Source organism: Neodiprion fabricii, chromosome 1 (genome assembly GCF_021155785.1).
Source record: "Neodiprion fabricii isolate iyNeoFabr1 chromosome 1, iyNeoFabr1.1, whole genome shotgun sequence".
Lineage (NCBI taxonomy): Eukaryota > Metazoa > Arthropoda > Insecta > Hymenoptera > Diprionidae > Neodiprion > Neodiprion fabricii.
Window position 1 is genome coordinate 18598411 of NC_060239.1, and position 27704 is coordinate 18626114.

The 27704-nt window shown below is 38.7% G+C and overlaps 1 protein-coding gene across 5 annotated transcripts in view; it reads right to left on the reverse strand.

Annotated features, from left to right (window-relative positions):
- The window catches only part of LOC124177821 (two pore potassium channel protein sup-9), an 854038-nt gene that overhangs the window by 795491 nt on the left and 30843 nt on the right, over positions 1 to 27704 (reverse strand). Inside the window, exon 2 of one of the 5 annotated variants that reach the window (XM_046560962.1) lies at positions 26955 to 27013. The exons of the other annotated variants lie outside the window; for them this stretch is intronic. The gene's annotated coding sequence lies outside the window, so the exon portion shown is untranslated. The remainder of the gene's footprint in view (positions 1 to 26954; positions 27014 to 27704) is intronic. 5 annotated transcript variants of the gene reach the window in all.

Sequence of the window (27704 nt, forward strand, 5' to 3'; positions counted from 1 at the left end):
AAATACTAATTTGATGCACGCTTCTGTTCTTTTTTTTGAACTTTAGGATTGGGAGACATGAGCGTGTACAGGACTGTAATAATAACTCGGATGCAATTAATCCCGATAAAGTCACTGCTATCTTTGATAACCAAAAGTCTTCTGAGTTTCTTCATAACTTACGAGAGTTCAGAGTTGCACCTGTTCAAGAATGCTGTACAAACGTACTTAGTCGATTAGAAAGAGACGTCAATACTATGTGCAGAGAGTGCACAAAATTTTATTCAGTGTGGAAAAAAGAGAGACAACTTCGTATCACGTGTAGTAACTTGTATTCAATATTGACTTATCAAAACAATAAGAAACCTGATTGGATAATGAGCCAATAGCACGCGAAGCCTACAAAACGTTACTATCTGCGGAGGTAGTGGAATGTGAACTTATTGTATCAAGAGATAATCCTTGGTTAGGATACTCACCCGATGGAGTAGTGTTTGAAAACAATAGACTATCAAAATTAATTGAAATAAAATGCCCATACGAAGGTAAAAATAAATCATCATATAAAATGGTTAACGGTAGAAAATGATCAAATATGTTTGAAACGACGTCACTTACATTATGCCCAAGTACAAATATGGATGGCGGTATTAAATTTATCATCCACTGATTTTATAATTTATACACCGTCCGATAATGGTCTAGCAACGCTTTCTGTCGATTATGACGAAAGATACGCAAAAGAATTGTTACAATCGTTAAAAACGATTTATTTCAATCATATGGTACATAATATATGTGAGGAAGAATCGAGGAATAAGCAAGATGAATCTGGAACTGAAATTTGAATGTCTTGATACATTGTTTATCTCATAAAATCTCATTTATTTATTATAATGCAACTTTCTTTTTTTATAATAAACACTGATTGAAACTTAACATAGTACATATTTTTTATTACCCTCCACAATTAAAATTTATAGTCTTTCAGAACCGGAGCACTTCAATTTACAACAGCACTGATAATGTTGAAAATTTCTTCGGCTTTGGGGAGCATACAAACAGGCATTTTGGTACTTAATATTTCAAAAGTTCTCAATCTTTGATTATTTCTTTCAACATTAACTCTAGCTTTGGCGATTTTACGAGTTGAAATTGCATCTGACTCTGAAAATTGGTTTTTTTTTTTTGCAGATATCGTCAACAGTAAATCCTCGATCAACCATAATCGCATCCTTTTTGTCCAATTTTCCCAATAGTCCACTCTGTTCAAAGAACGCGTTGTCAGAAGCACGCCCACCGTACGCTTTACTGACAAATGAAATTAATCCAGCCGGTGTTACACCGGTCATGAATTTTACAGTGTACGTGGTTTTGTAGTAAGAATAAGTTACAATTTGGCAATACAATTTTTTTTGACTACTGAATTGGAATTTCCGTACAATCTATGACAACTCTGACATCTTCAAAGCCAGCGAAGCATTGTGGTATATTCTTCAAAATATTATCCATTGTTGGCCAAAAAATTGCAGGTATTGAACAAGTATTCAAAATATTCAACATTTCATAGATTCTATCCTTACAAGTTTCAGGCGTACAACAGTGAAACAAAATTGCTAACACTGCGTAAGACATATTTTGCTTCAATTTTATGAAAGTCATAATTATTGCTTCTCGTAAATTAAGCTTTGAATATGAGTCGGATGGCTTTACGATTCTAATTTTTCGATTGTGTTGAGAAAATCGATACTTTGAATAACTGTGAGTGTACTTAATTCACTATCGCTATTAATTAAAGCTGAAAATTTCGAGGTAATGTAATCACTTTGAACTTGTATTCCTACATCAATAAATGTCTTTGAATCATCTTCAGTGCTTTCATTCCCAATCGGCTCTGCAACGAATTCTGTGGTAGATGCAGTTTCTATGTAATGTTCTTCTTTGATACTGACTGTTTCAGAAGCATTACTTGTTCCCACGATCATATCACTAAGTACGGCATTGTTATTTTGCTGCTTGATTAGAGATCTTTGATAGAACCTTATCTTTCTAACATTGTTGCAAGCTTCTCTCTCTAATTGTAGATTGGTGTCCTCTTTTATTGATCGAACGGGAAGATTACGTGATGGAATACTCGTTTTCCTTAAGATGCCGTATTTAATTTCCACCTTCAACATATAATATTTAAATGTTACTTAGCATAACAACGATTATAGTTACTTAAGCGGGGGACTTTGGTGAAAATTCGCATTATCATTAAAAAATTGTCGTATGAGAAAATCTTTTTACCAATTTTTAGACTGTGGTAGGATAGCCATTGAAAAATATTTCAGCCTCGTGCGATGAAATTATATGGGCAAGGGAATTGTGGGCAGCGGTAAGCAGAATCTTTGAAAGGCTCCTTGCACATACATCTTCATCACAGGAGGCTGAAATTTTTTTTCAAAGCCTATACTACGATGATCTAAAATTTGCTGGAAGGATATTCTCTAACAACTTATTTTAATCAGTTGAGAATTTAAAAAAAAAATGCTTTTTGGCAAAAATTTCATCAGTCTCCGCTTCATACAATAGTCTTATGGAAAATAGGTTCATGTCACTTACGTGTTGAAATAAAATCTTCTGCTGTAAAATGAAGTGAGCACACTCTCATTGTAGAAGAGACCTTTTTGTTCATTTTTAAAACTTTAATCCATGCTACTCGTCGATCAATTGCTTCTTCGTTGCCGAATTTACTGATAATTCTAACCAAACTTTGCTTCTCCGAAGGAAAATGGAAAAACCTAATTGTATCTTCTCGACACGCTTTACTTGTACAATTGTACACACAGCAATATGTTTTAGCTTTAGTTTTTCGTGGAGGAAACTCCGTTATTTACCGTGGTTCAAATTGTTCACGTAATTACAATGTAATAAAGCTTTTCCTTAATGACCGACCACTTCACTGACAGCCACAAGGCATTCGAGCAACCTACCCGCACTAGTTCCTAGTTTGGCCAGCAGTTGGCACATCTACATACTCAGATTCCCTTAATATTTCGTAGTGAGTATACGTTACTAGTTATATACTGCGTTGTTGTGAGCACATGTTTTTTTAATGTTTTCTTTTAATGTGTGTAATTTGCAAAATGCACTTAAATTTCTAATTAAGTATACGTATAACCTATATTTTTATAACAATAATATTAATAAAATTTGTCATCAATACTAATCAAGAGATTTTTGATGATAACCCTAAGCACTCATTATTTTTTTAAATATCCAATAAACTGTAAATTCAATTTTTTTATTACAAATTCACTTTATTATTGTATTATTGTACTATCTTGAAAGATTAGAAGTTTACAGGTAAGTTATGAATCGAAATGTACTCCAAAATACGAATTGAAAATGTATAGCCGGTACGGCTGTACAAGAACACGTGACCAACAGCCATGAGAGCGCAGAGAAAGACCGTAGGTACGTCGGGGATCGGAGGTCTCACTTACGTTTACGACTACGCGCAGCCTATCTCTCTCCATTATAAGTAACGTTTATTTTCATGTTTGCCGATAAGTAAACCCCGGAAAAAGTGTTTGACTTTCTGTAAGTATTTTTTTTCATATGTAATTAAGACGCTGTTAAAATTTCAGCGGAAATAAAACACTTTATTTTGTATAAAAAAAAAAAAAAAACAACTTTGGGGTGTTTTCGTTCAATGTTAACCCGCTCAAAAGTGTCTGTCTTATTCATTTCTGTGTTTTAAATTATCTTCAATTTCGATTAGTATTTGTTGGCCTCTGAATCAAACACTTTTTTTGGGCAATATTTTTTTTATACCTTTCTCTTATGCGCAGTACCTGGTGTCCCTAGGTAGCTCAAGCCAACACATGTTTACCTGCTCATCTGTCTAGTAGATAGTGTTAGACAAAATTTCACGGTGCATCAAACACTTCATGAAACGTGCGTTACTAGCTCTTGGACTACATCGAGAACAAGCAACTCTTCTATGCCTAACTAGCGCATCCGTATAGAAAAAATATAAACTTTGCACTTAACTCGACGGACCAGATATACATAAATCTCTGCCACGCAATCTATGAAGCAGCTAAAAAAAGATATTATACTCAGAAAAAATAATAACCACTCACCAGAACCAAAAAATCAACCGTGGTTTGATCTGGAAGCAATCAGTCTAAAAAAAACGTGTAACTCTCTCCTAAAAATCTCCCTAACGTACAATTTTTGAGGAACCGTAGAGAATCCAATACCTAAATGCCAAGAGGCGGTACAAAAATCATCTGATATACAATAAAAAAAGGCCCAAAAAACACTACTGGACAACTTTAACAATGTCAAAAATCTGGCTGAATTTTTGAAAGCCTTCAGAAAAGTCAAGCCTTACTCTAACACAGCAATCCCACCATCAATAGAGCAATGTAATGAATTTTACAACCAGATATACCCAACGAAAGTAAACATCCCTCCCATTACTCTCCGAAAGAATGATCCACTACTTGATGTTCCCACCTCTTGGGAAGAACTACACGATGCGGTAAACAAACTTAAAAATAATAAAGCAACGGGTCCAGACGGTATCCCGAACGAAATACGCAAGCTCCCACCGGATAATTGGCACAAATACTTACTGATTCTATTCAACGGTGTGCTAGAAACAGAAACTTGTCCTGCCGACTGGTCGAAAGCTCTAGTTAGTATGATTCATAAAAAAGGTAGTTACCTCAGATCCCGCAAACTTCGGGAGTATTGCGCTAATCATCACAAACCTATTCACATCGATCTTGCAAAAAAGATTTGAAAAATGGGCTGAAAACAATAAAATAATTCCCGAATGCCAATTTGGCTTCTGGAGTAACAGAAGCTGCACAGATGCGATATTCACACTCATTACGGCCATCTAACTGCAGTTGCGTCTTGGGAAGCGACAAATCTATGGCCTCTATGTTGACTTTAAAAGAGCATTTGATTCAATACCGCATGAAGAACTCTGGAGCAAGCTTGTACACCTCAATATCAGCTCAAAACTAATTAATGTGATGAAATCATTCTACGAAATGGCACGTGTTCAGGTTCGACACGGCTCTGACCTGTTTGGTGAATTTGAAGTATCTGAAGGGGTGTTGTAAGGTGAAACCTTGAGTGCACTTCTCTTTATCCTATACATCTTTGACATTCAACTTTTTTTTAAAAACAAGAGTCTACAAGGGATCAATATAAACGGTACTATTGTTTTGCTACTCCTTCTTTTAGCGGATGACACTGCAATACTTGCGCACAGCCATATAGATCTCGCTAATAAACTGAATTATCTCCATGAATACTCTACCATAAATAAGTTGCAAGTGAACATCGGCAAGACAACGATCATGATATTCAAACCAAAAGGCAAACCGAAAGGATTAAAAAAAAACTCTACGTTCATACGAAGGCCAACTGATCGCAATTGCAAAATCATTCACGTACCTAGGAGTCCATCTTACATCATCTACCCTTAGCCAACAAACAGCAGATTTCGCCATAAATAAAGCAATTGTTACTTCTACTATTACCCTTGAGGTAAAGCTAGATCCAACTCAATGCAGACCAGCGTGAAATTATTTGAAAGTATGGTCCAATCAACCCTGTTATATGCAAGCCCCGCCTGGGGAATCAAATATCGAAACCAGCTGGAGAGAGTGGCAACAGAGTTCTTCAAAAGGTTACTTCATCTGCCTAGATGCACGTCCAACTGAGTGATTCGTCTTGAACTTGGTATGCAGCCTCTCGAATACAAAATGATGGAATATACCTGAGACTGGTTAGCAAAAATCCTGTCAGTAGACGACTCGTACCTACCAAAAATATGTATTAAAAGACTGATAGACTTGAAAGAGAGTCCAACATGCCATGAAGAATTTAACTGGGCTGCAAAATTCAAAAAAGTACTCAAAAAGATGGGCGCGAGTGATCTATGGTTCAACACAAACCTGAAGTTTTGGAAAAGCAGGACAGCTGAAGTTTTTAATAAATACAAGGCGGTACTAGAAGCAAAGGACGAGAGAAGTTACTGTAACTCTGATTCCTGCCTGTTCAATCTCTACAAGCCACTTACTACTGTCCTTGATGGGCCAACATACCTCAATGAGAATCACACGATGCAAATCAAAAAAACAATTGCACAAATAAGACTAGCAAACAAACACCAAGCTTACTTGTCAATAAACAAAGGGAAAAAACTTAACCCTATGATTCCCTGTACGTGCTGTTCACTAAAAGAACCAGAAAGTATTGAGCACATACTCTATTGCTGCCCAGCATACGAAAGCATTAGAAATAATCTCTACGGTGATACATATGCTCCGGAACAAACGAGTCTCAACTTTTATCTGGCCAACCTATCGAACTATGACTGTAAAAAGCTCCTCAAATTAACTGGCCAAATTCTTGCAGTGAGAACAACAATTGTATAATAATGTAAATTCCTGATAACTTTGTTACAAAGCTAGTCGTTGATATTTAAGATTTAATCACTGCACTACTTAACTATATTAATTAATTTCTGTGTTTAATTTTGATTGAAAAAATACTGTATATACTATCCCCCATTGCTATGGGACCATGTACCTTATGAGCAATAAACTATATCTATCTAATCTTCAGTCGATGCAAAAGATTTTTGTTGCAACAAATTTCAATCCCAGTTCGACCATGGATCTCTTGACTCGATAAAAGATTAATTAAAAAAAGCTCAATTTGTTTTGATACAACAATCTCATATTTGTAGAACAAAACAATTGAGTTACGCTTAAACAAATTCTTGGTAATTTAAATCACACATTTTCTTGATACTAAATTCATATTATTGCAAGGAAATCACGCCGTGTTATCTTGAATAAATTGATAGTCAGCATGATTATTCGAAGGCTTGATTCAATTCTATATTAATTTGTCACGAGTATTTCGTCCGACAAAAGTATGTTGTTGAATTAAGTAAGTATTGTGTTCGCCACATTTGTTTATAGCATTTAGTTAAATCAAACGAATATCATTTGACTTAAATAATTCTTTCCCTCCTTGTAGTTGCTTATACCTCGTACAATATCACCTCAACAAAGGAAGTTAGTGCTACAATTCCGCAAACCACCTTCCGAAACACGAAAAGCACTAAGCAGCCGAAACCCGAAGTAGGTATGCTGTTAAAATTTATAATTTTTTTCTTATTCCTTGTTAATTGGCTAAGCCGAATTTTAAGTTATTTTATTGTTGTACATTTATTAGGCAAGTGGGCCATCAATTTTCTCTTAACCAGTTAACCTTCGACCCCTTGTGATCGACCAACGCTGCAGTAAACTTATTTGTAACGATCATCGAGACTTGGAAATTACGTATTTGATTCTTATTAACCCTAGACATTATAACATCTGCTAATTCAATTCCTAATATACTTTCCTGTCTCGTTCCGTATCAAACACAAACAAAAACATTACTTTATATAAGCGTGTAAGTGCTTTATGTGTTTTACAATACATCATTTTTCGTTTTATATACTATTTTTGAAGTAAAATATTTCGTAGGGTCCGAAGTTTACCCGAGTGTCAAAGATTGCGGGTCGCCATTGACCTAATAAATCCTAATTATTAGCGATTCTAGTTGGAATCGTTCAATTCACAACAGGCTTGCCTGCACCTCCGTCATTTACGTTAAATCTCACTCTGATTAGCGAGCAAGCCATAAGCCGTTTATCTACGTTAAGCGATAAGTTGCAAAAAAAAATCGAGAGAGATAGATAGATGGATAGATAGATAATTATTTCATTGCGGGGTAATACCCCCTAGCAACCATAGATACACACACGCGCACACACAGACGCACACACACGCGCGCATGTATATATTTTCGAAAAGCCCCTTAGTGTAGACTTTTCCGCACAGTTTCACGTTTTAAAACGTAAGTGTCCTGAACTGCACGTTTCACACATATATGTACATATCAGAAATTATACATACATATAATACAAAATATGGTGTTTGGTGAACAATACCAAAATAATATAAAATGAAATGCAATAACAAACTTTATACAGGCTCCACGCAAAAAGACACAAATCAAATGACAAGCATACATAGAAAAACAGAAAACAGTCACGTTTCGGAAACAACAATCACGTAGTATTATATATGTTTAGGCGAAAGAACTAGCGAAATTTATCGATATGGACAGGCAGCGACTGGGCATTCAGACAGCAGACATTGAGTAGCTCCGGGTGGATCAGTGAGTGCATAGGTCTGGCAGAAGTCGCAGGCGAGAGTCATTACAAGGCTCAGGTTAAGGCCGACAAGTCGGAAGAAGGCAGCAAGCACAACGGTTTGATCCTTGGCTCAGGTCGAACAAACAGCGCAGCATCAGCTATCCACGCAGACCTCGGGCTCAGCGACGGATACTTCTTCAATATCTGATTCCGATATCGGTACAGTTTCACGGGATGCCTTTTATTGACGTAAACCTTTCAGTCCAAAAGGGTGGCATCGATATCTGCTAATCGCAATTGAAGTTTTCGCTTCTTACAATTAGCCACAATTACGCGATCGCACCAAGCAGGAGACTCAAGGACTAAGAAGAGAGGGCGCGCAGCGAAGGTAGCAAGAGGGCCAGGAGCAGTTGCATCCGATCGAGAGGTTGATGTACCACAGACACTCTGAGCTCCACTGCGGCCCATGTTTTCAAAACAGATCACGGCATGGCTGCAGCTGAATATTGAGAGCCGCTAACAATTTAGACAATAATACATCTAGATGCTTGAGATCACCACCATGTTGAACCCTTATAATAATGATGTAGTTTGAAACTTCATTGCAAGCTACCCGCAACAGCATAGTCTCATCAGCAGGCACCAACACGCCAGTCTACCTGATGGCAAGCTTGTCACCAATTTCGCTAATTTGCGCCGTATGACGAGACGTTATCTCTGACAGCGAATCAACATCCTTCTTCACTTCCGTTATAGTAGCATTCACAGTTGCGAGACCTGATTTGAGAGCTACGTTATCAGCTAGAATGCAGTCAAATTTTCGGCGAAGTTACTCAACAACCGTTACGAGGGTGTTGACCTTAGCAGCTGTGGCTTCAAATGCACCGCGGCGAGAGTTTATAGACACAGCAATGATGAAATTTTTTTTATTGTAGCTCCAATAGCGGTTGTCTCATCTTTCGTACAAATAGGGCAGCGACTACGAACACAGTCTGTCGCAGCCCCTGCTAGTTTCAACCTGAAACCGAATATTGAGACAGCACGAAACGAATGTTTACATCTGTTGCCAGTGGTAACGGCACTACTAGAGACATTTATAGCAGCGTAACACGCAGCGCGGTTTGGAGGAGCCATACTATCAGCGAGTCAATATCGCAGATTGATATCAGTAGGAGTCTATAGATGACGCGAGGTAATCCAAAAACAATCAACAAAGGCTACGTTCAAACTCACTGGTCTGACACTGACAATGACAGCTCCAGAAAATCAACAAAGTCAAACCCTCCGAGAAAGTACAATGGTTTATAATGCACTAAATGTCTCAATTATTTAATAGCCGTACAACAAGGCGCAAAGAGTTATATACCACTAGAGAAACCGGCACAGCGCGAACCGAGCGATACTAGACAGACCAAACTCGCAAAATAAAGACTCAGAAAACGTCCAAAAAATGTAACGAGCAATAACAGGCACACGTTGTTCACCAAGCATCAAGCCAGAAGAGAAAGTGAGAAAGTGAGAGAGAGAGACAAAGAGACAGAGAGAGAATGAGTGGTTCAAATTTATTTGCCTTGACTTGTAACAAGCCGTACGGCATAAAACCGTACAACTTTTTCATCTTAAATAAGAATTAAATTAACAATTAACTTAATAGGCTTATGCAGTACTGATCAAGCAAGAATGGCAAGGTAGGGTAGAATGACAGTACGTAAGTAATAGAGAACAATATATGACACAGGTCGACAAAAAAAACTTTTTTTTGGGTTTCGGTTCTAATGCTTGAATTCTGATTCCAGACATCAAAAAATACTTAAATATCCATTTTTAGCTTTTAAAGTTTGCTTTTGTCTGATTTACGTCCATAAGTACGTTTTAAAGTTTTTAATTCATTTTATGAACAATAGGTGGTAGCACTTTGATTATCCCGAATGCAAATTGCATATTATAATTATTTATCACAATTCTTGAATAAAAAAGACTTTGATGTTCCGCAAAAACTTTTCTGATCGTAATTTAAAATACAATTATAAAAATAATATAAAAATCAGTCATTTTTCTTGAAAATTCAAAAAATTGCTCTCGTTTCTACAAAAGCAAACTTTGATCAGAAAAATAATTTTTTCTCTTATTTGTAACGTAGGAGAAACCAAAATTTCACATGCAGAAACCAAACCCAAAAATCGTGTTGACCGATGTAATCATAAGCATATAGCGACTTGACGCAGATTTGACTTTCAATTATAGTTTGTGATGTGGTATTTCATAGCCCGTCACATGTGTTAACTATCGTACTTCCCTACGTACAGAATATCATAAAAAATACCGAAAGCACGTCTGAGGCCAATACTCTAAAAAGAACGACTAGTTATCTTCAAGTGAAATTCCCTTGATTACGCTAATTCTATTATATTTTCTAATTTTGTAACGCTCTACGAGAACCATCTACGAGACTTCCGCGTCAAGATACCAGGACACTGCCTGACAGGGGTCACGTACCAGCTCAACACCGACCACCACCGACTACAGACGAACGAATACCGCTGAAGCCACTCCCGATGGATGCCTACCTAAGTTGTGAACAGGGTCGTGCGTGATGCACAGTACCTCCAACTATTTAGACTTATCGGCCAGGAGCCGAACCACGAATCAACGCTTCTACCGCTCGGATGCATCGCCGACGGCGTACAGGGCTGTGCGTCAAAAACACAATAAAGCCTCCTGTCGACGATACTTATCAGCCTGGAGCTGAACCGACCATGACACCTACTAACTCGTTGTCTATAAAAAAAGGACGGTTGTCTCTTAATGAACCGTCTTATCGAAGGGCTGTGGCGTGGGTTACGCTCGACTATACGGACCACGTGGATCTGGTGGATACAGTGTGGGGATCCGTGTTGAGGGCCCTCACCACCAGATCGTTCCGCATGAGGGCTCCGATGAGCGAGGGCCGAGATGCAGCGCTAACGAAATAGCTACAACGGGGAAGTACCAGTAAAGCAAGGAATGAAGTATAATCGGTCGCAAGTCCAAGATATCGGTAACGCAATATTCTCGCACACTTCAATTTTGCAACACACGAGTGGTACGACTTCCCATCTCACCAACGGTACCGCACAGCTGATGGAAAACATCTTCGACCACCGCCCGACGTGTCTATACCTCGATACCTATCAGCGAAGAAGAAGAAAACAAACAACGAGGGATCATCGCCGCCTACCTGTAGACCCGACCTACGCGGCCTGCTGGCCCAATTAGAATAACGCAGTTTGAGGAAGAATCACGTGACAGCAGCACGACGAAAATCAGGATCACTGCTCGTCTCGACACTCTACGTTCAGTTTTCGATTAAGCAAGACGTGTTATCGCTATACTTAGTAAAAGTTTCTCGCTATCGTATCGCATTTTCTAGTACCTGTCCTATCTTCTTTTCACGTAAGTGAGGTTCCTTTTCTATTTTGTGAAGCCACGAAATTACTTGGTGCAATATCTCTGTCTCTCTCTCTCTCTTTTTTTTTTTGCACGGTGCTCTTAGGGGACCTCAGTCCCAGAGCACGTAATAAACAGCTCTCTCTCTCTCTCTCTCTCTCTTGCAGTTGTGCTGCGTGAGCCACGTGGGCTCGTATCTTATTCTTTTCTATTTCGTATCTTATCCCTTTCCATTTGTTATTGCAAGTAACTTCGCGACTGGTTGACTCTTACTTACACATTGTTAGTGACTATTGTTCTTATCTTATTATCTCTCTCTTCTAGACTATCTAAATATCTAATATCGCTGTATAGCAGCGCTGTAACATTCTTTCACTTATACCGAATTGAAAGGAAACACCTTTGGTCACTTGATACCGCTTAGCTTATTTTCAGATGTAATTATTTCTTGGTCTTTGGAACCTCCAGTATCTGTTAATTTATCAATTCTTACCTTAGCTACTGATCATTACTATTTCTTTATACTTTTCTGATCAACTAATAACTGTTTCTGTATCTATTAAACTTGAGTATTTAATTTTAGTAAGTGTACCGCGTGAGCGATCTCATATCGCTGCGCGGCATCACTCGTCGTTCTTTTGACTTTGGAGTATTGCGCCGTATCGAGTAACATCTTTTTCATCATTTTCTTCGCTAATAGCGCTGATCGTAGTTGTCCGTAGTCTCTCTGGTTTGTCGTACGTTGCGCTTCAATTCTCTTGAGTATTATTTGTCCTAATTCCGAAATTATCTTTTACTGTTCTGAATATTACCTCTCTTTGTCTCGCACTTACCGCAAACTAGAGCCTACGTATTATCTGTTAGTTTCTATATTCTATAATAATTCCCTGCCTCTTTTATATCTCTGATAATTCTGGCAATGTGATAATTACTACAATTTTTGTATTTCTCACGTTTCTTATAATCGCTTCTCATATTTTACGGCTTGCGTTATTAATGCTTAATTTAAGTACCTTATATGTTGGATTACATCTTTCTCTGTTCTGCTGACTTATGGTAAAACCGTATTAATTATTACCTCGAATAAGAGTATCGCGAGCCTACGCACATATCTCGTTTATTCTGAAAACGTTCTCGTATTTGTTAAATCTCTCGCTTAACTTTTCTCTGGCTGTAAATTAATTGTCTCACATATCTTACATGTATCTAAATCTCTTCAGTTGTCCGCTCGTTATTAATATTTATCGCTTCTTGGTCAATATATTTGATATTATTTCTGCTTCACCTGCTTCGTATTTTATCTATTGGATTCAACCCCTCCCCTCTACTATTATCTTGTCTATACTGAGCAAGCTGTGCAAAACCGTCGTAGAACCTGATTTTGTCTTTATCTATATCTTTCCTTCTAATTATCTATTTTTTGACGCGTGTGCGTCTGCGCCCAACAATCATATCTTTCTCTCTTATTATCTCTCAATATCTAATTATTCAGGTTAGTTACTGCCCCGTAGGGTAACCGATCTTTAACCCTCGCACTTTATCTTAAAGTTAAAGTTTAAATAAAAAAGTATTGGTTACAAGTTAAACAAAACATATATGAGTAACAATGAATTTACAATTTAATCTCCGATAGCTCATACCGGAATAATACCAATTTGTACATTCAGATTGCTTTCACATTTTAAATACTGACTTTACTGACGTTGTAAATTTTATGATAAATTAGTATTTACATAGACAGTACGATAAATACTAACAAATGATTATCAGAATGAGGGCATAATTTGAAAATTATCGGACTGACTTGAGTTAATGGTTACAATTTAGGTACTAATTATTGCGGGTCTCAAGTGCTTTCGAATACACCAACAGTCAGAAGTTAAACAATTCAGGTGAAGACAAAGTGGCAATTTCGCCCGGAAAATTATTCCACGCATGCGCAGTAGATATCGTGAAACACGCTTAATACATTGAGGTTTGGTTGTGACCAAATGTGACTAAGGTTGAGTCTGAATCTTTTTTGGCAAAAATTTCGCCGTTCTTTGTCCAGACGAATTGAAAACGGGCTGCCTTTGCTACTTCTCTTGCTCTCTTGAGAAGCTTAATTGCAGCTGAAGCTGAATGCTTATTAACGAAAATTGGATTATGAGGATGCTCATCAGATAAATTGAGTTTGTTCGCACACATGAGCCCGTTTGAACATTTTGCAGATAAAAACTGATTTTGATACTCCGAAGACTGAAAGCGTACCAAGATCAGACGCGGACGATGGGCGTTGACAGTACTGCGAATCCGTGACGCCTCGAATAATTGCAGGGAAATTTCCATTCGCACATTCGGGAACTCCTACAATTATATAACAGGAACATAGAATCCTACTTATTCAACTCAACGTCAGAGTTGAAATCCATAGTTATAAGATTATTCATATTTCATTTGTAGAGTCAAGTCTTATAGAACCGTTCAAATATTACACGCTGTCATATCACGCCATATTGAACTTGAGACGAATAGTGTTCAGGCCTTCAAAATTAGACTAGCGCGCAAGCGCTGAACTGTCGAGCGGACGATCGATCCGAGCAACGAGCGGTGAGTGCCGGCTAACAATTGTTGCGTCAACTTTCACATATTGTACATCGTGATATATTATCTCTCACATGTCGACTCTTGTGTCAATCTTCATGTATTTCGTATATATCGTATATTGTATATTGACTCTTACATAAACCTTTGTACGTGTTACACACGCTTATCGTCAATTTTTTATTCCATATATCTAGTACATCGTTCACTACCAAATCACAAATGATTCTTTTGCTACTCTACCATTGTTAATTCTTAAGGTGTAAATCGTCAAAGCAGGCAAGAGTGTTACTGTGAATAATCGTCAACGACTGGCGTTGTTACACGCCAGACAAATATATAAGAGTCGGATTTTGACAACAATTTGTAAGTATGTGCAATAAAATTGTATATTCTGTCCAATTCTTCTTTCTGAACTATTGGAAAAGATTCTCCCTTCCCTGAGTGCCCAAACGTTTACCCTGCGAATAGAGTCTAATTGTTATTTTTTTATTATTATTTATTAGCCGATTGAGCTTAGTCGTTAGTTCGTTTTGTTAATTTTGATAAGTAACTGGCGCCCTTTGCAATAAACTATTCTGAGCCTCGACAGCAACTGACCCAGGCCGCGTCAAGTAGAAGCGATTCCGAACTAACAACAATGAAAATAAAATTTATCAGATTATATTTGATGATTAAAGTACAGCCGGAGGAAGAAAATCGCTTCCGTCTCAATCACGATATCACGATTCCGTAGATGCGTTCGACTGAATCAAGTCTCCATAATAGCTGCGAGTTCTGAGCTGCAAGACGCAAAATTTCAGTAATCTGTTTGGTCTGGATTCTTTCCATTTTACCTTGACGCGAGTTTTAACCACCGCGTTTCCCTCGGTTAGGCTATCTAACTCGATAGACAGTTCAGCGATGATTTCATTTGTAGATTGAAAGAAAGTGTCCAGCTTAGATGTTACTCCGTTTATTACCGCAGGTAGTCCAGCTAGGGAATAAATTTTTCCGCTAAGCTTGACTAAACGTATAGGTAGGTCTTCTGACTGCTTAAATTTGCTATTAACTTCTGCCAATTGCCTATGAAATGTCTCGAGGAGAATGGTCATAGCTCGTGAATTCGCCTCTACAGCAGCCAAGATACTATCAGAAGAAGTTGCTTGCACAACAGCTGGACCCGCTATAGGCGCTGCTAGTCATCGAGTATCATGCATAATAGTACTCACTGCAGAGCTGTTAGTAGCTGCATTTACGCAGCTCTTGCATCGCAATAGGTTTTTAACACCATCTAATATACTTGAGTGATTTCAGCACAGCTAGGATAATTTCCACGACAAATAAAGAAGTACGCAGGGTGCTTGACATCTTTTTAACAATATTTTCAGAATTTTGGAAGCGGCTGGTTAACCGGTGTATCTTCATCCAAAACGACGATTGGCATTTTGCGATCAGCTGTTGAGAAGACGAATTCGCGTGTCAAACACTCTTAAACGAAATATTAGCGAGAAAACACAGATAGTTAGTCACCGGGCACGCACATACACTATATATGTGGAGAGTGATTAGCGGATTAAGATTAAGTATGTCGTCAACAAAGTCAGTGTGATTAGCTCGCACGAACACTAACATATAGGTATAACTTATTTATGATCCAGGGCATATATAGCAAATATGTTAAATGTTAATTACTTAGCACTAAACTACATTCATGACATGCACTGCAAGGTACGTAAAGACTAGAGCACAGGTTCAAAACTGAACACTCACAGTACGACAAACAATTTCAGTACACGAAAAAACCGTTATTAGAACAGAGAGCCAATACGGCGTACGTTATCCACATCAACGTCCAAGTCGAAAGATAAATAAATAGGTAGATTAATTTATTATTCTGTCTACTGCAATATTAGACAAATCACAGACCATTACAATCATTTAATCTGTGAGTGCGGACAGTGTATGTGGGTTATAAATTTAAGAGTAAGACTAACACAACTAGCTTATGACTAACGATTAATGGCCGGACAATAGCGAGAAAGAGAGGAGCTAATAACGGATGTCCTCAGTAATTAGCAGATACACGTAGAGCACATGCTTGAAAGCAGCAAGCGAGGATACAGTCCTAATTTCCGAAGGAAGTGAATCCCAGTATCGAACGACAGTAACCGCGAAGGAGTTGAAATACGCTTCTAAGCATGCGTACCGTGCATTAAAATCGCTAGGAGCACGCGATGGGTGGACGATCGCAGAATTGCGAACACGGTCTACAAAGAACTCACACAAATATCCGGGTTTTTCTGTACGCAGGGTGAAGAAAAGCTGCGAAATAAGGAAGCACGGTCTCCTGTCTTTCACCCGCAGTCAGCCTAACTCTCTACGGTACGGAGTGATGTGTGCATCTTGTGAGACGCCGCAAACTAAACGGACGCATGTATTTAGAAGCCATTAAAGCTTAACGTCAAGTGCAGTAGACAGGTCAGTGAATACCGTACAATAATAGTCGAGCTAAGGAAAGGTCAAAGTGGTCACCATGAGTCTGCGCATTTTTCTAGAGAGAAGCCGGCAAGACAGAAAGCTGCCGCAGAGTACCATGCACGCGACCTGATATAATATTGACCTGAGCTGCCCGAGATAATCAAGAGCAACACTAAGGTTGCGCACCATATCAACGTAGGAAATCAGTAGGTCATCGAAACATATGGCAGGAAATACATTAAGCTGAATGCGGACATATCTAAGTTTCACTGCCGAGAATGATCGCATGGGTTTTCATGACATTCACGCGGAGGGACTGAGATCGAGACCTATCCAAGACGGCTTGAACAGACTCATTAACGCAAGTAATAAAGTCGACACACTTTTCCATCGGGAAATGGTGGTAAATGTGCAAATCTTCGGAATGGACTGTATGACTGCAATACTTCAGAACTACGAAGATATCGTTAAAGAACAACGAGAATAGCAGCGGTTCTAGTACCAAGCCCTGCGGAACACCTAAGTCAAGCTTCGCCCAGGCGGAGAGAAGGCCGTCCGGAGACATGTGTGCTTGAATCCTCCCCTAAAGGTAAGAGGCGATCCACTTGAAAACGGCTTGCGAAAAGTATACGCTCCAGAACTGATCGATTAGGATTACGTGCGGGGTCGTATCAAGCGCTTTCGAAAAGTCAAAAGGGACCAGGACAGTTGGTTTGCTATCATCGATGCCTTTACAAACATCCTCGGTGAGCCTGAGAAGAGCAATTTGAGTGCTGCAGCCAGCACGCTAGTCAAATTATACAGAATCAAGCAGCTGGCGACTTTCGAGAAACGCAGAAATTTGCTCACGCATGATGCACTCGAGAACTTTAGATATTAAACAGATGTTCGAGATAGGGCCGCTCCTCATCTTGCCCAACGGTAAAACTCGCGTCTGTTCCCAAACCTTCGGAAAGACAGCAGTAGAGAGCGAATGGGGCAAAGATAGCTAGGAGGTACGGAAAGCTAACCGACAGCGCTAGTTGAATGTCACGGGGCGATAGACCATCAAAACTACGTGACCGTGAGGAAAAGTGGCTGAGATCTCGGAGCAACGCAGTGGAAGAAATATCCTGGAAATAAAATAGCGAGTCATTGTAAGCAGATAGTGGAGGAGTTGCAAAAAACTCGGCAACCTCTGCAACGGACGAAGGGCGTTGGGAGATGACTGCAAAATGGCGACTGAGATTTTCTACTGCGAAATCGCCGAAGTCATTGGCACGAGCCGGTGCGATACCAAGATCGTGAAGCTCTCTTCAGAGAACGCGTGGTTCCTGAATAGATGATAGTCTGTCCACGTAGAAGTCAGCACGCGTCGCATAAATACGCCTATAAAGGTGGTCTCTGGCATCATGGTAATGCAGGAGAGCGACTTGAGACCGAGAGCGTCTGTATACCCGATAGAGAGAGTCCCTGGCTCGCGTAAGCGCGTGTAGCTCTAAACAGATCTATGGCAGCTTGTTACGTTTAATGACGCGAGACACATAAAGTGCATGTTTATCAAGAGCGGCGATAATATTAATCTACAGACAGGAGAGCCGATCAACGATGGAGGCCTTAGCATCGAACAGAGACCAGTCGCTACCCGCAAGATCTGCAAAAAAAGCGTCAGCCGGAAATTTAGTAAAAGAGTGGGCCCTGACTGTCTTACATGGAAGCTGAGGAGTCGGAACTCAGATGGTGACTGAAATGAGGTCATATCACACGATTAACGGCCCTGAAGACTGGGTAAAGGACTGGAGCGCAGTTTGATCACTGAGTATGCATAGATCCAGGATCGTATCGGATGTGTGAGTACGACACGTAGCCGTGAAGGGTACCCGGTAAAGAGCTCAGGAAGACCAGATCTCGCGAAGGTTGTCAGCATCGTACGACCGGGCTAGTTGGTATGCATTGACATCACTGAAGATAACGCAGAGACGGTAGTCTACTCGAAGGTCGCCTTTGGCAGACGATAGACGACGCCGCGACGGCAACGAAGAACGCCGGGGAGCGTAGGGCGCAGATTTTCGCAAAGAGGGATTCGGGGCTGCAGTTATAAGGCCCTAGGGAGACAGTGAGTAACTTAGCGTGAAAAGTACTGAGTACATATAGTGCAACCCTGCCCTGAATCTTGCTGACCCGATCGTGACGCAGGATGAAATAGCCCGCCAATAAGACTGAAGCATCCGACACCTACGCGTGCAACCACGATTCACTCACCGCTATACGATGAAACAAGCAAGCCGAGAATTGAAAGAGAAACGAATCAATGTGGCCCTGATGGAGTTCGTATTAAGATGACAAAGGTTGAGGAAAGGAGAATTGATTGAACCAGCATAGATGACTATTCTACCGGAAAGCAGCAGCCGACTAGGTGACTGCTGCTGAGGGCAGCGTTGAACCAAGATGAGGCAAGTAAGATCGGTTGTTGATGAGACGCAGAACACCAGTACGCCGTGTGCTTTGCGTACAAAAATAACACCATCGCAGTGCCAGACAAAGCGAACACCAGAAACTTAGCAGCAGCTTTAGAAGCATGAGTAGTCTGTAGGTATCCGATTGTAATGCCTCATTCAGGTTGACGGTAGTGACCGGACCCGTGGGACGCGGCACAAGATCAGATGTTGCAAGACGACCTATCACCTTCCGAGCCATGTTCAGGCGCACGAGAACGGCACGATTACGTAGCTTGATGATGATAGGTAGCAGAGCCTATTTCAGAGCTTCGTCACGCGTAACAAAAAAACGAGAACTAATCATGTCACCGTCCGCAAGGTTGCAGACTAGCGAGGCAATTACCTGTAACCGTCTATCTGTATGTAACCGTCGCCAAGATAGAGTCGGACGATGAGCACGCTGTACCAGAAATAATGATCCGCGCAGGCCTGCGCATGCCAGACGATTGACCAATCTTAAGATGAACGGTGCACTTGGCAAGTTGGGGTTTTTTGAGTAGGTACCGCGATCTCAGAGGTGACTGTCCGGTAAACGAGGCTGAAGCTAGCAGCCAGAACTAGCAGCTGCGCGCCACGATGCAGGGCCGCAGAGACCCTGGTGCCCGAATAGGGGCCTTCACAATTCACTTTACAACCTAATGCACCGCGTGGGTCTAAGGGAGTAGTATATTTTGTAACGTGATGTTTTAGATCTGTTCGTCGCAAGCGCACATAACTGAAGGAAATCTCCAAAAAACGCGTCCCTGGTGGGGTACTCCAACCGAACTCGATACAAAATAGGCAACAACTATTATTAACTAATTCTTCCTCTGTAAATTCTGTATTTCATACTCTGGCCCAAGCTAACAAGGTACACGGACGATGACAATCCCGGCCACCGAGGGATCAACAGCTACCGATAACTACCGATTCCGGCTCTCGATGTCGATGTCTACCGACAGTCCAATAAGACTACACTGGCTACCTTGGTATGCTTCTGAAACACCTGGGCTAGCATCTATCCGAACCTCTCATATCACCTCGACTGCGGGCGTACAGGGACGTTAAAGTCCTCCAGACAGCCGAGGGACCAACTTCTGTAGAAGAAACCAGCCGCTCGCTTTCCCGGATGCCGTAAGGATGGCATACAGGGCAGATCGTAGCGTGCCATCTTCCGATTTACCGGCCTGGTGCCGGACCGACCCCTAAAGTACTACGTCCAGTTTGATAAAGCCCTCGTTCTGAAGATCGACGCAGCCTTCCTATCAGTAAGGACTATAATCATGTGAGCCATGGTCCACGGCTTACAGTTGCATTCCGCCATCCTGTGACTGCATGGTCTCCTTGATGTATCGTGGGCAGTTGGCCACTGCCTATACGACGACACCGGTGGAAGCGAACATAGAGTTACAGTCAATAGTTGCCCTCCACTCGGTAACTTTAACCGGGAGGCGTCCTACGTACATGCCTCTGTCAAAGGAATCCTCAATGATATGCAACCTGGACAGTAAGGTGAAGCAACTGAAATATTATACGAGTTGGTGTCAACGACGAAATCACGAGCAGGACGTTACGTGTCATCTATCGGCAATCTTCGAAAACGTGTGACGTGATAATAACTGATGTTGACCACAAGAGGGATGACCCAATCATGGTGGGGAACAAATGACCAATCAACTAAAGGAAGGGTAATCTGACGACAACAGCGAGATCGGTGAACCGGACTTCGAACTCTGCCTATTCTACGCTCAACCCGCCAGGAGACAATTTCACTACTATCTTGCTCTCGTTTTGATTTCCGTCGAGTACCTTCCCTTCTTCCTTTACCGCTATCGCTATCGTTTGTTCTATGGCTACCGTTTAATCACCACCCTCTATCGTTTTGCACTATCATCGATAGCTTCTTCTTTTCCTTCAAGTTATATTATCTTCTTTCCTTCTCGCCTTCTTTTGTTATTACTAAGTATTATTTAATTTAAATTCAGTGTGGTGTGCCTGAAGTCACCAGCTAAGGTAAGGCTTCTGCCTTTGTATTGTATTGTTACGAAGTTGCTCACAATTTCTATTTTTGTTTTTATCGTATTTGTCTTTCTTGGTTGCATCGTGTGATGCCAGTTTTGTGCGAATCATGGTCCACGACTCTGAGTTGCATTAAGCCGTCGCATGGTTTCAGTATAATTAATTAATTCCGTGCTTTTGAGCGACTTCGTAACTACCGAATAAGTAATTCTTTCGTATTTGTGAATTTCTCTCATTATCTGTAAATTTCTATTACTCCGCTTCTGTAAAATTCTACCGTATCTTGAGCTATATTGCTTTGCAGTCTTTTGAATTTTCTGTGTTAGTGCTTATTATATTTTATTTATATAGTGCCTATTTTATCGTAAATCGAATTCCTTGGAGTATAACCGAGCGTAGATTTAGCTGCTAAATACTACCGTACTTTTCTATTGCCATTGGCAATTCTGTATTTCTTTTACTTGTTATTCTTTCCTTTGCATTTCTCTGCCATACTGTAATTCTTTGCTAATTCAAGTTTTGCGTATTATCGTTGATTTTATTATAATAAGGTGTATTTAGTGTATTCCTGTATTTTGCAAACTCTTCTCTGAATTTCTCACTCTCTCACAGTTTTATGTTCTCTCGAAAATTAAGTTTTAAGATTTCTTTGTGAAACTTCTTGAATTTGTCATTATTGTAAATCATTAATTCTATTGTCTACGAATAACCCTCTCGTAAGTTTTCTCTCGTATTTTACAGTCCTTCCTATTCTCCCGTCTGAGCTACCGATTTCGTAAATTTTTAATGAATGGCAATCTTTCTTATTAGTTAAAATCTATGGTAAAGTCTGTCTTACTCTTTTGTTATTATCTCCCGTGCTATCGTCATTTTTGCCATCTATCGATTTGCAATCAAGTTTTCACTCTCACTTTAAACTTACAGAATAGTGATTCGTGTAGCGTCATTCTTTGGAAATTGAGTAAAATCACGTCGCTCACTGACGTGTGGTCTTAAGTAAATTTTTGCATTATATCGCTTCATTCGACCTACGCTCAATTCTCTCTGTTAGCTATCGTCTTTTGTTTAAATCTACCGTCTTGATTTTATTTTATCGAAAATCTGGTAACCCATTTTTGCTGATTTAGTGATCTTTGCTAACTTGTGTAAGCCTAAACGACAATATAATCGACTGATTGACCAGTTAATTTTCCTTGACTTGAGTTTATCCTGTATTACTTTAATTCTTCAATTATAGTTACCTGCCTTAAATATCGACACTCTACCAGTTCGTGTGAGCCTAGCCAGCCGTACAACGGGTTCTCTAGTTATTTTTCGTATTGTTTTATATTGTTTCATATTGTTTAGTATTTTTGTTTGAAATTCGACGCTAAAGCGTCTGGCGCCCAATGCATATGATTTTGTTATAGTTTAGTTTTTCAGAGTAATTAGAGAATCGCGCCAAAGTGTCAGCGGTAAGTCCTCATCTGAGGGTAACAGAAATTAGTGTTACAATTTATTTCAAGGTAGATTGTAGGTGAGACTTCTAGAAAGTCACGATCGTTGAGGAGAGCAAACAAATTTCTCTTTTTGTGTAATTCTTCGTTCTAAGAAAATAAAGAATCTAATAAAATCGAAGTAGCCGATCAGTCGGCGTATTTGGAAAGGGATGAATGTTTACACAGCGGTTTCTCCTCATCATAACTCTCGGGAATTCGCCATTTTTCAGAGGAGCATGGTTTTTTTTAATGTTTTAAAAATTTTTCGATACAGAAGAATATATAAAGTATGATAAAATATTCATCAAAATTGATAAAACCAGTTGGTTACATATTTTTGTTGGCGTCCCTACATCTTTAGATAAAAAAGTGCACGCCGAAGAAAACTTCTCTCGTTCCTAAACCAATAGTAAAATCAAACTATGTTTACAATTTGATTTTTAAATTCGGAATAAACTCACTCACAGTTGAACGGCAGGGCTGGGAATTACTTAAAAGTTTTCATTTTAAATTTGCAATGAAAATATAAAATGGTATTTCGCATTATCTGTTTCAAACAGATTTAAAGATCTATTATCAATCTTCAAAACTGTAGTCTTGTACAATGTTGTCTACACCATTTCCCAGATCATTTTTATACGGTGAAATGCGAATCAGCCTAACAAGAGCAACATTAATGACAAAATATAATATGGAGGCTGAAGTACCAGTCAAGAATAATAATGCAAGCCCGAAATAAAATGAAAAGTATAACATGGCGTAATGAACTTTAAGATTTCTGCATCTGCGAAAATGTACTTTAGCAAACTGTAGCTTGGGACAATCATTCTGAGGATATTTGCCAAACTTTGATGTTCCTGATGCGATAATCTAATGGCATTATTTTTAATTTTATTTTTAATGCAAAGTTCGTTTTTTGCCAAATTAGTACTTTAGCAAGCCGTAGCTCCAGAGCGATCAGTATAACTGCAAGGTTTCATCAGACTTTTTTCTTCTTTAATCGATTATGTAGTGGCTATATTTCTTTTTCGTTGACGATTAATGTAAAGTACATTTTTTAGTAAATCACGTAGTACATTTACCTAGCTCTTACCGTAGCTAGCCTAGGAGAATAAAAACACCGCTCCTTGATGATTGAGTAAAGATCGAAAAGGCCAATAAAACTTTGCTCGCAGACTGATTGTTTCGAAGGTACGATTTACTAAAGAATTAATTTGCCAAAAAACAGATTCCGAATTGGCTTTGGAAATGAAATGAAAAATACTGCCACTAGACAATCGAATGAAGAACAATAAAATTTCAGAGAATCTTATCCTCAGAACGTTACCAAAGCGACAGCTTGCTAAAGTTTATTTTTGCAGATGCAGAAATCTTGAAGGTCATCATGGTCTCGATTTTCAGAAAAATAGAACTATTCATAGAGTATCATTTTACGTTTCATAACTTATTCTAAATACCTACTTTACTTTTTCATTTTAAATAGAATTTCGCAAAGCACTTCCATTATCATTTTCCATTACCTGTTTGAGATGCATCTCTACTCATCTCTGTTAAACGGTTAAGTAATTTGGGTCAACAAAATAAATCCATCAACTCCAAAAACTTCCAGGATACACATAGTTTCTTTTGGCAAAACTATAAGGTTGTGAGCGGAGGGTCAAATCTACATGAAGGTTGTCACTTTTAGTGAAAAATATGAAACTGATTTTTACACGGATTAGGTCACATTGTTCTGATTGGTTTAATAACTGACAATGAATCAAAGGACAAGGACTGAGATGGAAACGAAGTAGATTGGATGTGATTAGAAGCATGAAGAAGTCTTAACCGTTTCAATCGCACATTTTTCAACTTAATATTTTGGCTTGAAATTTGTTACTCGCGAGTTCTTGGGATCGCTGATCATGAATCCGAAGTCTGAATTTGATAATTTCTAAATGCAAGATAGCAGATGTAAAATGGAAAAACAACTATCGAAATTTTATGATTCTGGCCGAAACTTGTTACTTATTTTGAAGTTAGTGACCGTTGAAGATTAAACTAATAGGTAATTTTCGTCGAGTATCGACCAATTGAAGAGACGTTTTTCTTAAGCAATATTTTATTGCGACGTTTCGATCAGACTGCAGCCGATCATCTTTAGGCTATTACAAACAAGATGAAAAAGAAAAAAAACAAGAATTGTTCTAGACAATTGTTTTAGTTCTTAGGCGTTCGTATGTACTTATAAAACTATTTTCAATTTGTAATGATTTGAGAACACATGTGTTTTTAAACACGTGTCTGCACCGATTTTTAAAGGTGCTGTGGATACTGATATGCACAATTGTGAATATGATGTAAAAATACAAAAATAAAAGGCTGCAGTGACAGAAAAATTATTTACAAAAAAAGGCTCAGGTATTATCAATTAGATTTTAAGATATTAAACTTACAATATAGTGACATTCCTTAAGCATGGTGTTGACGCGTGGCTGGTTAGGGATTGAGTGAGGGTACATGGATTTATATTAATTAACGATACTCGCCATCATTTCTATCGATAGTCGAAATGTGAAAAGGCAATTTCAGATGAATACATGTTGAGAGTTAAGCGGGATTTATGAATATCGAATGATATCAGTATATAAGTGACTGAGATTCCCTGTCTTTTGAATTTTTTGATGATTGTCCAATATAAATGTTTTGTCCATCCAAACTGTGACGATATTTTAAATTCAAAAGTGCCCGCGAAATTTTACTCAGCACAGCCATCTTGATTTCGGCGTCAGGCGGGCGAAATGGCTGAGTATTTCAGAGAGTCGACGGGAAAACGCCCAACCAACCGGTACATAATTCCCCGTAGTGATCATTTAATCATTGTGAACGAGAATTAAAATTAAAATTCACACATCGACCTCGCCAATTAATATCCATACGAATCTGAACGTCATTGCGGAATCGCCACGAAGAAAAGTTAAGAAGATCGTGGATTCCAAAATTTTATAGAAAGATTCGCAAATCACGTGGGCGATTACACGACGGAGCTGCTGCCGAGTGTTTAAATCAAGGGATAAGTGATTTTTAATATGTTATGACTGACCAACTTTTTACCTCATCACTATAGACAATTTTATATCCCAGTATGAATCCCGGCGTATTTTATCTTAATTTATTTGTGAATGTTTGGAATGAATGTGTAATTTTAATCGTTAGGACAATGGGCAGGATTTAGAGAGTTTTCATATGTTATTTATATGTTACTTACATTTCATCTACATTTTATTTATATTTTATTTATATTCCCCTTATATTTCATTTATACTCTATTTATTTTTCATTCACGTTTTATTTCTATGTTATATATATTCAATTTATATTTTATTTGTATTTAATTTTTTCCATTTATAGTCAATGTCATATTTATTATCGTACTCGTCATCATTTTTTTTTTTTTTTTTTGTAAGCCTGTCCATTGATTTCATACTTTTTCTTTTATATTGACAATAGATTCAAATTCTTCACCGTCCCCCTATTGACATATGTTTTTGACCTCCCACGTTAAGCAGAATATAAGCAAAAACAAAGATAAGAACAATTATTTACAAAACATTTGATCTGATAGACAGTGTTGATCTTATCTAAGATAAGAGTGCCGGTTTTTAATGGAATTAAAAATCTTTGAAACTTGTTACTTGAAAGTTTTTGGGTATATACGAAGTAACAAAGATCATTTGAACTTGTAAATAAATTATGATGAGGCTAGGATATGGGAACATTTGAGGTGGGATGCTAATCATCCCACTGTGACTGAAAGGGTTAAACAATGACTGCCGTAGCAGAGAGTGTAAAATCCAAATAATGTTTCACACCTCTGGAAACAACCTCGATTAATATCAGGCAAAGCATGCCCATTTTTACACTTGATCCAACATTTAAGCCATCCACGCGATTACTTTCGAGGGAGAAACCCTCTCATGCGGCGTACCTTCAAAAGCATGCATGATAAATTTGCGTAATTAGTTTGCGATGAGTCTGTAACAACAACTGCAGGCCACCGCGTAAATTCTATATAAACTTTCAACACGCTCGGAAATTATCCTTCGACAACAGCAGCTGTTAATGCCTAAACCATTTGGAATATTTTCTGAGTAAACCGCAACAACTTTTACACCGCGTACCCAGTCGATTTGTCTTCAACCGATATCAAACGTAGTCCATTACATACAAACCGCTAACAGCTATCTAGTGTTTCACATTGTAAATCACCCCATGAAGAACTACGTTAATTACCAAGGTGCAAAGAGTAAAGTTTTACCTCTAAGGATACAGTATAAAAGTACATACGTGACCAAGTCCTGCTGTGCTGTCTATTATAGTCACAAAAGTTTACAAGCAAAACCATCCTAAAACCAAAATTTAAAGTGTAATTAAAATTGCTCGAATCAAATATAACTAATTGTAAGACATTACCGTTATAGTGCCACAGGAAAAGGTTTTATATCGGCACATTTAATTTATAAAAAAGAATCAATTATTAACAATTTTTGCAGTGATCACATTAGCGTACGTTCTTTATCACCAAATGACAAAGCCATATTATCGATTCGGTGGTCAAACATAAACTCTACTAAAAATGAATATATTTCGTTCATCTCACAAGACTCCTGAGTAAAACATTATACAAATGAACTGACTGTCAGAGTAGCATTGTTCGTCCATACTAATGATATTAAAAAGAGGGAAGATTTGTATTTTTGTATTTTTGTGTGTATGTATGTTTGTAATGAATAAACTCAAAAACTACTGTGCCGATTTCAAAAATTCTTTCACCATTAGAAAGCTACATTCACTCTGAGTGACATAGGCTATATTTATTGCTGGAAAAGATTAGGGATCTTTATTAAAACTTAAGTAACGTAACCCAAGGTGTAAAAAAAGTGCCCTAAAACGTCTTTCGTCGCATACGCTGCGGAAACTATTGATGATAGAACAAAAGTATGTTCTACAATATTAAAGAACATCTCAATATCTACAAAAAACTTCGCGATACCATATGTCCAACTATTATCGTTATGTCACAATAACAACATTCTA